Here is a 9,475-nt window from a genome sequence, read left to right as displayed (position 1 = left end):
AAATTTTCTTTAGCATTGTAAAAATCATACATCGCATCTTCCAAACCATTCATGATATGATTTTTCGCCAGAAAATTACACCTCTTGTTATACTCGATCGCCTCCTCAGTTAAACCTTCAGCATTCATCAATTCAGCATGTGGAACAAGTACATAATCCAGTTCATGATGGCTTAGATAAAATAACATCTTGGATTGCCATCTCTTGAAATCCTTTCCGTTAAACTTCTGTGGTCTTTCAACATCGTTCTTTCCCATTGTTACAAGGAATATTAATGTGTTAAGATTGTTGGAATCTTGCAACAATTGAAGAAACGTCAGATGTATCAAACAATAATATAAAGAACAGTATCAAACAACTCTACCACGAACAAATTGATGAGGGCAGAATCACAGGTTCAACAAGCTGTCCTTAACACATTAGTTCGCGGGTATACTCTGAAGTAATGCTAAACCCCAACGTGCGAAGATGTGTCCAGGATAAGACTGCCCGATATAACTTGAGTTAGCACAACGCAAGTTACCCACTCTTGAACTCAGCAACAGGGATGGAAGCAAAACGCCGCACAAAATATAAGAAGAAGAAGAAAAGTAGACCTAGAGATAGTCGCTGCTTGTGTGTTTTTTAAAAACAGAATTTCGAGTCATATTTATAGGATGAGATACTTGCAAATCAAGTTAGGTTTTTTTGTTTTCTTCAAAAACAAGTAAAACTCGTAAAAGGAATTTCCCACAAATAAAACTCTTAAAAAATAATTTTGGAATTAAATTCCTAAAGAAAAAATTCTCCAAAAAGTAAATCCGAATAGGAAAGGGACTTGGTGCATGGTATACGCGTATATCGCATGGGTCAAAATATGCATGGTATACGCGTATAACTTGAGTTAGCACAACGCAAGTTACCCACTCTTGAACTCAGCAACAGGGATGGAAGCAAAACGACGCACAAAATATAAGAAGAAGAAGAAAAGTAGACCTAGAGATAGTCGCTGCTTGTGTGTTTTTTAAAAACAGAATTTCGAGTCATATTTATAGGATGAGATACTTGCAAATCAAGTTAGGTTTTTTTTTATTTTCTTCAAAAACAAGTAAAACTCGTAAAAGGAATTTCCCACAAATAAAACTCTTAAAAAATAATTTTGGAATTAAATTCCTAAAGAAAAAATTCTCCAAAAAGTAAATCCGAATAGGAAAGGGACTTGGTGCATGGTATACGCGTATATCGCATGGGTCAAAACAAGTACAACTCTACCACGAACAAATTGATGAGGGCAGAATCACAGGTTCAACAAGCTGTCCTTAACACATTAGTTCGCGGGTATACTCTGAAGTAATGCTAAACCCCAACGTGTGAAGATGTGTCCAGGATAAGACTGCCCGATATAACTTGAGTTAGCATAACGCAAGTTACCCACTCTTGAACTCAGCAACAGGGATGGAAGCAAAACGCCGCACAAAATATAAGAAGAAGAAGAAAAGTAGACCTAGAGATAGTCGCTGCTTGTGTGTTTTTTAAAAACAGAATTTCGAGTCATATTTATAGGATGAGATACTTGCAAATCAAGTTAGGTTTTTTTTTGTTTTCTTCAAAAACAAGTAAAACTCGTAAAAGGAATTTCCCACAAATAAAACTCTTAAAAAATAATTTTGGAATTAAATTCCTAAAGAAAAAATTCTCCAAAAAGTAAATCCGAATAGGAAAGGGACTTGGTGCATGGTATACGCGTATATCGCATGGGTCAAAACAAGTACAACTCTACCACGAACAAATTGATGAGGGCAGAATCACAGGTTCAACAAGCTGTCCTTAACACATTAGTTCGCGGGTATACTCTGAAGTAATGCTAAAACCCAACGTGCGAAGATGTGTCCAGGATAAGACTGCCCGATATAACTTGAGTTAGCACAACGCAAGTTACCCACTCTTGAACTCAGCAACAGGGATGGAAGCAAAACGCCGCACAAAATATAAGAAGAAGAAGAAAAGTAGACCTAGAGATAGTCGCTGCTTGTGTGTTTTTTAAAAACAGAATTTCGAGTCATATTTATAGGATGAGATACTTGCAAATCAAGTTAGGTTTTTTTTTGTTTTCTTCAAAAACAAGTAAAACTCGTAAAAGGAATTTCCCACAAATAAAACTCTTAAAAAATAATTTTGGAATTAAATTCCTAAAGAAAAAATTCTCCAAAAAGTAAATCCGAATAGGAAAGGGACTTGGTGCATGGTATACGCGTATATCGCATGGGTCAAAATATGTATTTTTGCACACCCGCTCCACCCACGTTTTACAATTCATACATAAGTGTATGATTATATAGTGGAGCTCCTCTTTAGTTTTCCACAATGTGGGACTAAAGGTTCCACTTCATTCACCCAAAAATGAGTGAGTATCCTTAGACCCTTAGGTCATTAGATCAAACCATACCAAGACCATAAAATCTTTTTAATTAAAACTCATTTTCTCCAACAATCCCCCACATGAATGAAATATCGGAAAACGAAAAAATCAGAGTAAGGAAAATACCATTTAGGCAAAGGTGTCCATGAGGTCTTGAACCTTGCTTAGTGAGAAGTTACCGGAACTACTAGCTAAACAGTGAACGCGATGTCTTGAACTGCTAGCGTTTGGTGTAGTTCAAATAATATCCACGCATGATATCCTCCAAGTGTTGCTAAGTTCGTGCCGTTTTGTCCATTTTGGCCCTGGACATATCCTGTTTCTCAGAATGCTCTAAAGAATTGGCTCCATTCTCATAGGAAGCGACCCACTTCCTCATTCAGATAGGTGAGTTCCATTAAGAGTGCTTACTGCTACACCCCACTTCAATCTTAAATTGAAACTATAGAACTCATTAAGACTTAATTAAAAGTCATCCTCCACATGCAGTCACACTATCACATCAACACCATAGGGAAGGGACAGATAATAAAATTATCTGATAGTGTTTACCTTTAACTACCACAAATTAGTTGTCTCATTCGAAACCTTGATCTTGGAATCTCCAGTCAGCAAGGTTGAGTATCCTTCATGGCAAGTTTAATTATTTGAGCCTAAGCCCCATCCCCTTCGATGCTTTACTAACTATCTCCTTGGACAAGCCTTTCGTCAAAGGGTCCGCGATATTCTCCTTGGACCTTGTCCAATCTATGGAAATAACGCCTGTTGAGATTAGTAATTTCAAAGAATCATGTCTTCTACGCATATGTATAGATTTTCCATTGTAGAAGCTATTTTTAGCTCTACCTATTGCAGATTTGCTGTCACAATGTATAGATATAGCTGGCACAGGCCTATGCCAGAGAGGAATATCTTCTAAAAAGTTTCTTAGCCATTCGGCCTCCTCTCCTGCTTTATCTAACGCAATAAACTCCGACTCCATAGTTGAGCGAGCTATACATGTCTGTTTGGAACTCTTCCAAGATACAGACGCACCTGCTAGAGTGAATACATATCCACTCGTAGACTTAGACTCCTCTGAGTCTGCTATCCAGTTCGCATCGCAAAATCCCTCAAGGACGGCCGGATACCCTTCGTAATTCAAACAAAAGGTCATTGTGTACTTCAAGTACTTTAGCACTCTATTAAGTGCATCCCAATGTTTCTGCCCTGGATTACAAGTATACCTGCTTAACCTACTCACAGCATAAGCAATGTATGGTCTCGTACAATTCATCAAATACATCAGACTTCCTATGAATCTTGAGTATTCAAGTTGGTTAACACCTACACCCTTATTCTTCATGAGTTTGCAAGAAGAATCATATGGAGTGCAAACAGGTTTACAGTCAAACTGATTATATTTCTTAAGTATGGATTCAACATAATGAGACTGACTCAGACTATAGCCATTAGAAGTTTTTCTAATCTTCATCCCTAATATGACATCAGCGGGGCCTAAGTCTTTCATGTCAAAGTTCTCATTCAACATTTTCTTAGTGGTATTAATAACATCCATGTTTGTACCTAGTATAAGCATATCATCAACATACAAGCATACAATCACACAGGCATCCTTGACAAGTTTAGTATAAACACACTTATCAGATTCATTAATTCTAAAACCACTAGAAATCATCACATGATCAAATTTCTCATGCCACTGTTTAGGTGCTTGTTTCAATCCATACAAAGATTTCTTCAGTTTACAAACCTTCTTCTCACAACCTTTAACTACAAATCCTTCGGGTTGTTCCATATAAATTTCTTCATCTAATTCACCATTCAAAAACGCTGTCTTTACATCCATTTGATGTATCTGTAGGTTATGGACAGAAGCTATAGCAATTAACATCCTAATGGAGATAATTATACTTACTGGTGAATATGTATCAAAGAAGTCTATACCTTCTATCTGTTTATAGCCTTTCGCTACCAACCTAGCCTTGTATTTTTCAATATTTCCATTTATATTACGTTTTCTCTTGAAAATCCATTTACAACCTATGGCCTTAGACCCTGGAGGTAAATCTACAAGTTCAAAAGTACCGTTTTCTCGAATGGAATCCATTTCACTAATTGATCAACAACAGGTTTATCATTCGTCATCTTGAAGTCCATAAACTTCGCCACCAGAAATTTCTTGCTCCCTGCAGTCTCCGCTTGATACTTTGCTTCTAACGCAGTCCACAAATCATAAGCACTGAAATTTTCTTTAGCATTGTAAAAATCATACATCGCATCTTCCAAACCATTCATGATATGATTTTTCGCCAGAAAATTACACCTCTTGTTATACTCGATCGCCTCCTCAGTTAAACCTTCAGCATTCATCAATTCAGCATGTGGAACAAGTACATAATCCAGTTCATTATGGCTTAGATAAAATAGCATCTTGGATTGCCATCTCTTGAAATCCTTTCCGTTAAACTTCTGTGGTCTTTCAACATCGTTCTTTCCCATTGTTACAAGGAATAATAATGTGTTAAGATTGTTGGAATCTTGCAACAATTGAAGAAACGTCAGATGTATCAAACAATAATATAAAGAACAGTATCAAACAACTCTACCACGAACAAATTGATGAGGGCAGAATCACAGGTTCAACAAGCTGTCCTTAACACATTAGTTCGCGGGTATACTCTGAAGTAATGCTAAACCCCAACGTGCGAAGATGTGTCCAGGATAAGACTGCCCGATATAACTTGAGTTAGCACAACGCAAGTTACCCACTCTTGAACTCAGCAACATGGATGGAAGCAAAACGCCGCACAAAATATAAGAAGAAGAAGAAAAGTAGACCTAGAGATAGTCGCTGCTTGTGTGTTTTTTAAAAACAGAATTTCGAGTTATATTTATAGGATGAGATACTTGCAAATCAAGTTAGGTTTTTTTGTTTTCTTCAAAAACAAGTAAAACTCGTAAAAGGAATTTCCCACAAATAAAACTCTTAAAAAATAATTTTGGAATTAAATTCCTAAAGAAAAAATTCTCCAAAAAGTAAATCCGAATAGGAAAGGGACTTGGTGCATGGTATACGCGTATATCGCATGGGTCAAAATATGTATTTTTGCCCACCCGCTCCACCCACGTTTTACAATGTGGGACTAAAGGTTCCACTTCATTCACCCAAAAATGAGTGAGTATCCTTAGACCCTTAGGTCATTAGATCAAACCATACCAAGACCATAAAATCTTTTTAATTAAAACTCATTTTCTCCAACATACAATACGTGCTTCATCCGATTTCTTTGCTTCACAAAGAGGAATTATGATGGAGTTGTAGGTACCGGAATCTGCTTTAAGCCCCACCTCTTTGATTTTTTCTAAGAGCTTGAGGGCATCCTTTAAGCAGTTTTCTCGAGTTAGTACATATATGAGTGAATTGTAGACGCTAATACCTGGGAACCACCTCCGCTTTCTTCATTTGATCGTAGAGTCTCAGCGAGTCAAATAAGTTGCCAACTTTCGAGAAGCATGAAATCATGTGGGTGTATGAAACTGCATTCGGCGTGATACAGTAGTTAGACATTTCTCTTCATACTCTTTTGACTTCAACTTCATCAGGAGAGATGTTAGACCAACCATTGAGAATAATGTTGAAACTTTCAACCTCCAAGGGGAAAAGTTTCTTGTTTGTGAGCATGAACTCTTCAGCCAATTCGACGTCTCCGTACGTACACAGTGCACATAGTAAGTGTGAAATGCCTTGGAGTCAGCAGTGTCTCTGAATTTCTCCATACCTTGGAATGTTTGAATGGCTTTATTAGGTTTACCTGCAGCTGCATAGCTAATACCCCACCCAGTGATTAGAAACCTCATTTTGTATGAATAAAACATGATAATAATGAAATGGAACCAATGAACACACTAACTAGAACAAGCAAAGCCTTGAGGTACATATTCACTATATATTTGAAATTCATATAAAAATACTGAGAATATAGACTTTACCTTTGGATCATAATAAGCAAAGCCTTTCGAGAATCTAATGATGAAGATGGAACCATTTTACGAATTAGACTCCAGGCTACACCAAATTGTCTCTGCTTACCCAATACCCATATCATCAAGATCCAAGCTTTAGTGCTGTTACCAAAACAACCCACTTTATGTCCCCAATTGAAAGCCAAAAAACCTAATTCCCATTCATTTCTCAACTCCCAAATGACGGAACAAATCAAAGTTTCAGTGGGTTTGTAAAGAAAATCCATAGCTTTTTGTTCATCAGAATTGGTCTGCTTAAGAATTTTGATGAACAAATGTGTATTTTTATCACTGGGTTTTTTGTATATATCATCATCTTCATCATTATTTTCATGTTTTTCTTGGAATTGGAAATCTGTACGAGTTGGATAGTGAGACAAGTTAGGATGGAGAGATGGTCTGATAGAAGAAGAAGAATAGGGTTTTAGAAAATGAGAAGCAGCAGCAGATGATGGGTGAGTTGAAGAGTTATTGTTGCTGGAAAAGTGTGAAGACGAACAAAGGAAGAATGGGTGAAGTAGGAGATGACGAACAGGGAGAGGAGGAGGCTGAGATGTTTTGAGATGATTAGGAACAAGAAGAAGCAGAAGATGGAAACGCTGGTTTATCATACTCCAGCGTCTAGACGAAGACTATTTTTTTTAATAGAAAAACTTAGGCAGAAAGCATAAGAGGAGTACATAGGAGAGAGCTGGTGGTCAGAGTGGTACCACCACGCCTGAGTATCAAGTTCTTACAATGCATACAGAGTTTTAAGTTATGTAGCCTGTGGATAGAGGTAAGGCCACCTAAAACAAAAGTAATTAGCTGATTTTGGATAGCAATTTCAGTATTTGTTTGATTAATAAGATCTTCATACATAGTAACTTAATTGATATCTTCCTTGAACAACATCATGATAGAGCTTCTTGAAACGGTCTAGAATTTCTCTCGATTCAGCGTGAATTTGTACATTGGTATGCTGTATTTTTTTGGCCCATTCGAATGCTAGATCCGCTCCTCCGGTTGCCCCCATTCGCCATTGTGTCATGGATATCATCTAGTTCCAATAATGTTTCCTACAAAATTTTTAGCAGTAAGTGTTGTGAAGTAATATAAAGTTTCAGGATCTTGTAAAGTACAAATTTGTATTTATATTGGTAATCTCCCTTTTGATCAATATCAAGGGAGTAGTTGGCATCTTCAGATATAGTATTGTTAGTATTGTGAGAATGGTAAGTCTGACTGAGAATATGGTTTGTCAGGTGGTGCACTCTGTTGTGTTGACATACGTGCTGATGGATGTTGATAGTAGTATTTCTAGCATCAGGTTTGATGCGCCTCAAAATATAATCACATCTAGCCTTCCAAATGAACCAACATGCAGTAGCATAAATTCTGCTGCTCTTACTAGTTGTTTCAGAAATGAACCAAGTATTTAACCAATCCATGAAGTTTGTATTGCAATCAAACTTTCCATGGCTAGTGCCAAGAATCATTTGCCACACATCAGTAGCAGCAGGGAAGTATAGAAACATATGTGTCATAGTTTCTGGTCCCCAGTTGCACAGTTTGCATATGGGATCAATATAGTGCAGAATGCTTGCCGTTTTAGCATTTGTAGGTAGGATCCCATGAACACGTTTCCAAAGAAAAATTTGGATAACTGGAGCTATGTCCATTTTCCAGAGAATTTTCAAATTGCTAGTTTGAATATCAATTCTGTAAAGATGATCCATTTTGGCTTTGTATAGAGATTTTACTGTGAATTTCCCAGTATTAGTTAGATTCCACACAACTGTGTCTTCTTCACCAGTGTGAGTGACTATATTGTGAATTGAATCAGCTATGTCAGTAGTGAACCATGTGGTAATAAGATTAGTATTCCAGCCACCAGTTGGTAAGAGGAGGTGTTCAACCAAATTGAGTTCTTCAGGGCGGGTAGCAAGTTTAGCAATAAGAGAACAAATGATTGGTATCCAGATGTCCTCCCATATTCTAATCTTTTTTCCATTGCCAATTCTCCAAGAACTATATTGCTGGTTAATGCCTTCTAGAATGCCCTTTCAAATCCAAGAGTCTCCATCTTTTGAATTAATGTCCATATTTAGAATATTTCTACTCATTCGATACTTAGCATCCATAAATTGAAACCAGGGGGAGTCCTTGTCTTTTTCAAATCTCCAAACTATTTTAGTTATCATGGAACTGTTGAATAACTTCATATTCTTGAAACCCAAACCTCCCAATTCCTTAGACTTGCAACTAGCTCTTAGTCCAGTTCGGTAGAACGTGGGTCTCCAAAACCTGATGTCGTAGGTTCAAATCCTACAGAGCGTGATTCTGTTCTTGAATTACAATGAAATATCCAATCTTTTGGATAATAACCTTTTGTGTTATATAGAAGTCTTTGCACTAAACTAAGGGTCCATTTGGCATACAAAGTTTTGCAAATCAAGGTAATAGCAGCTACCAATAGTAGGAAGTCGTGCATTTTAACTACCTGGAGTAAAAAGAGGTGTGTTTGGCTTGTTAGAAAAAGTTCAGTAAATAATAAAAAAAGAATTTTTTTTGATTCATAACAAAACTAATGGAATTCAGTTCACATGGCAGAAACCAAAAGGATCGAAAATCATAAAACTAGATCGTCCAACAACAACAAAAATCGATCATTTTCTTCTAATCAATATTCACATAATCATAACTAGAAGACACGAAGAAATCAAGGGTTTTGTTTAATTGATGATTTTCATCTCTAAAAGTAAATCTGGATCTACAAAGAGAGAAGAAGACTAACAAATGTTTAGGCTGAGTCTTGTGGAGAGATTGTAGGTAATGATAGTGATATAAAACCGTGGTGTAAACTCTTTAAACTTTAAATCTCCTTTATGTCTGCTCGAAAGCAAGTAATGTATTTGGGGATTTCAAAATAGGCGAGGATTCAATCCTCGCCAGGAAAAAGCGAAAAGCGAGGTGACAATTCTCGTTTTAAGAAAAAGAGCGAGGTTACCCTCCTCACTTTCCAAAAGAGATTTTCCAATCCTCGCCTGTAATTTAGAGCGAATAGCAAAA

The 9,475-nt window shown here is 36.9% G+C and overlaps 1 pseudogene; it reads right to left on the bottom strand.

Annotated features, from left to right (window-relative positions):
• Positions 1-8,142, bottom strand: part of LOC113329378 — a 49,722-nt pseudogene extending 41,580 nt beyond the window's left edge.
• Positions 8,143-9,475: the final 1,333 nt, after the last annotated feature.

The sequence above is a fragment of the Papaver somniferum genome, unplaced genomic scaffold (assembly GCF_003573695.1).
Source record: "Papaver somniferum cultivar HN1 unplaced genomic scaffold, ASM357369v1 unplaced-scaffold_116, whole genome shotgun sequence".
NCBI classification, from domain to species: domain Eukaryota; kingdom Viridiplantae; phylum Streptophyta; class Magnoliopsida; order Ranunculales; family Papaveraceae; genus Papaver; species Papaver somniferum.
This window is presented reverse-complemented; position numbering and strand designations above follow the sequence as displayed.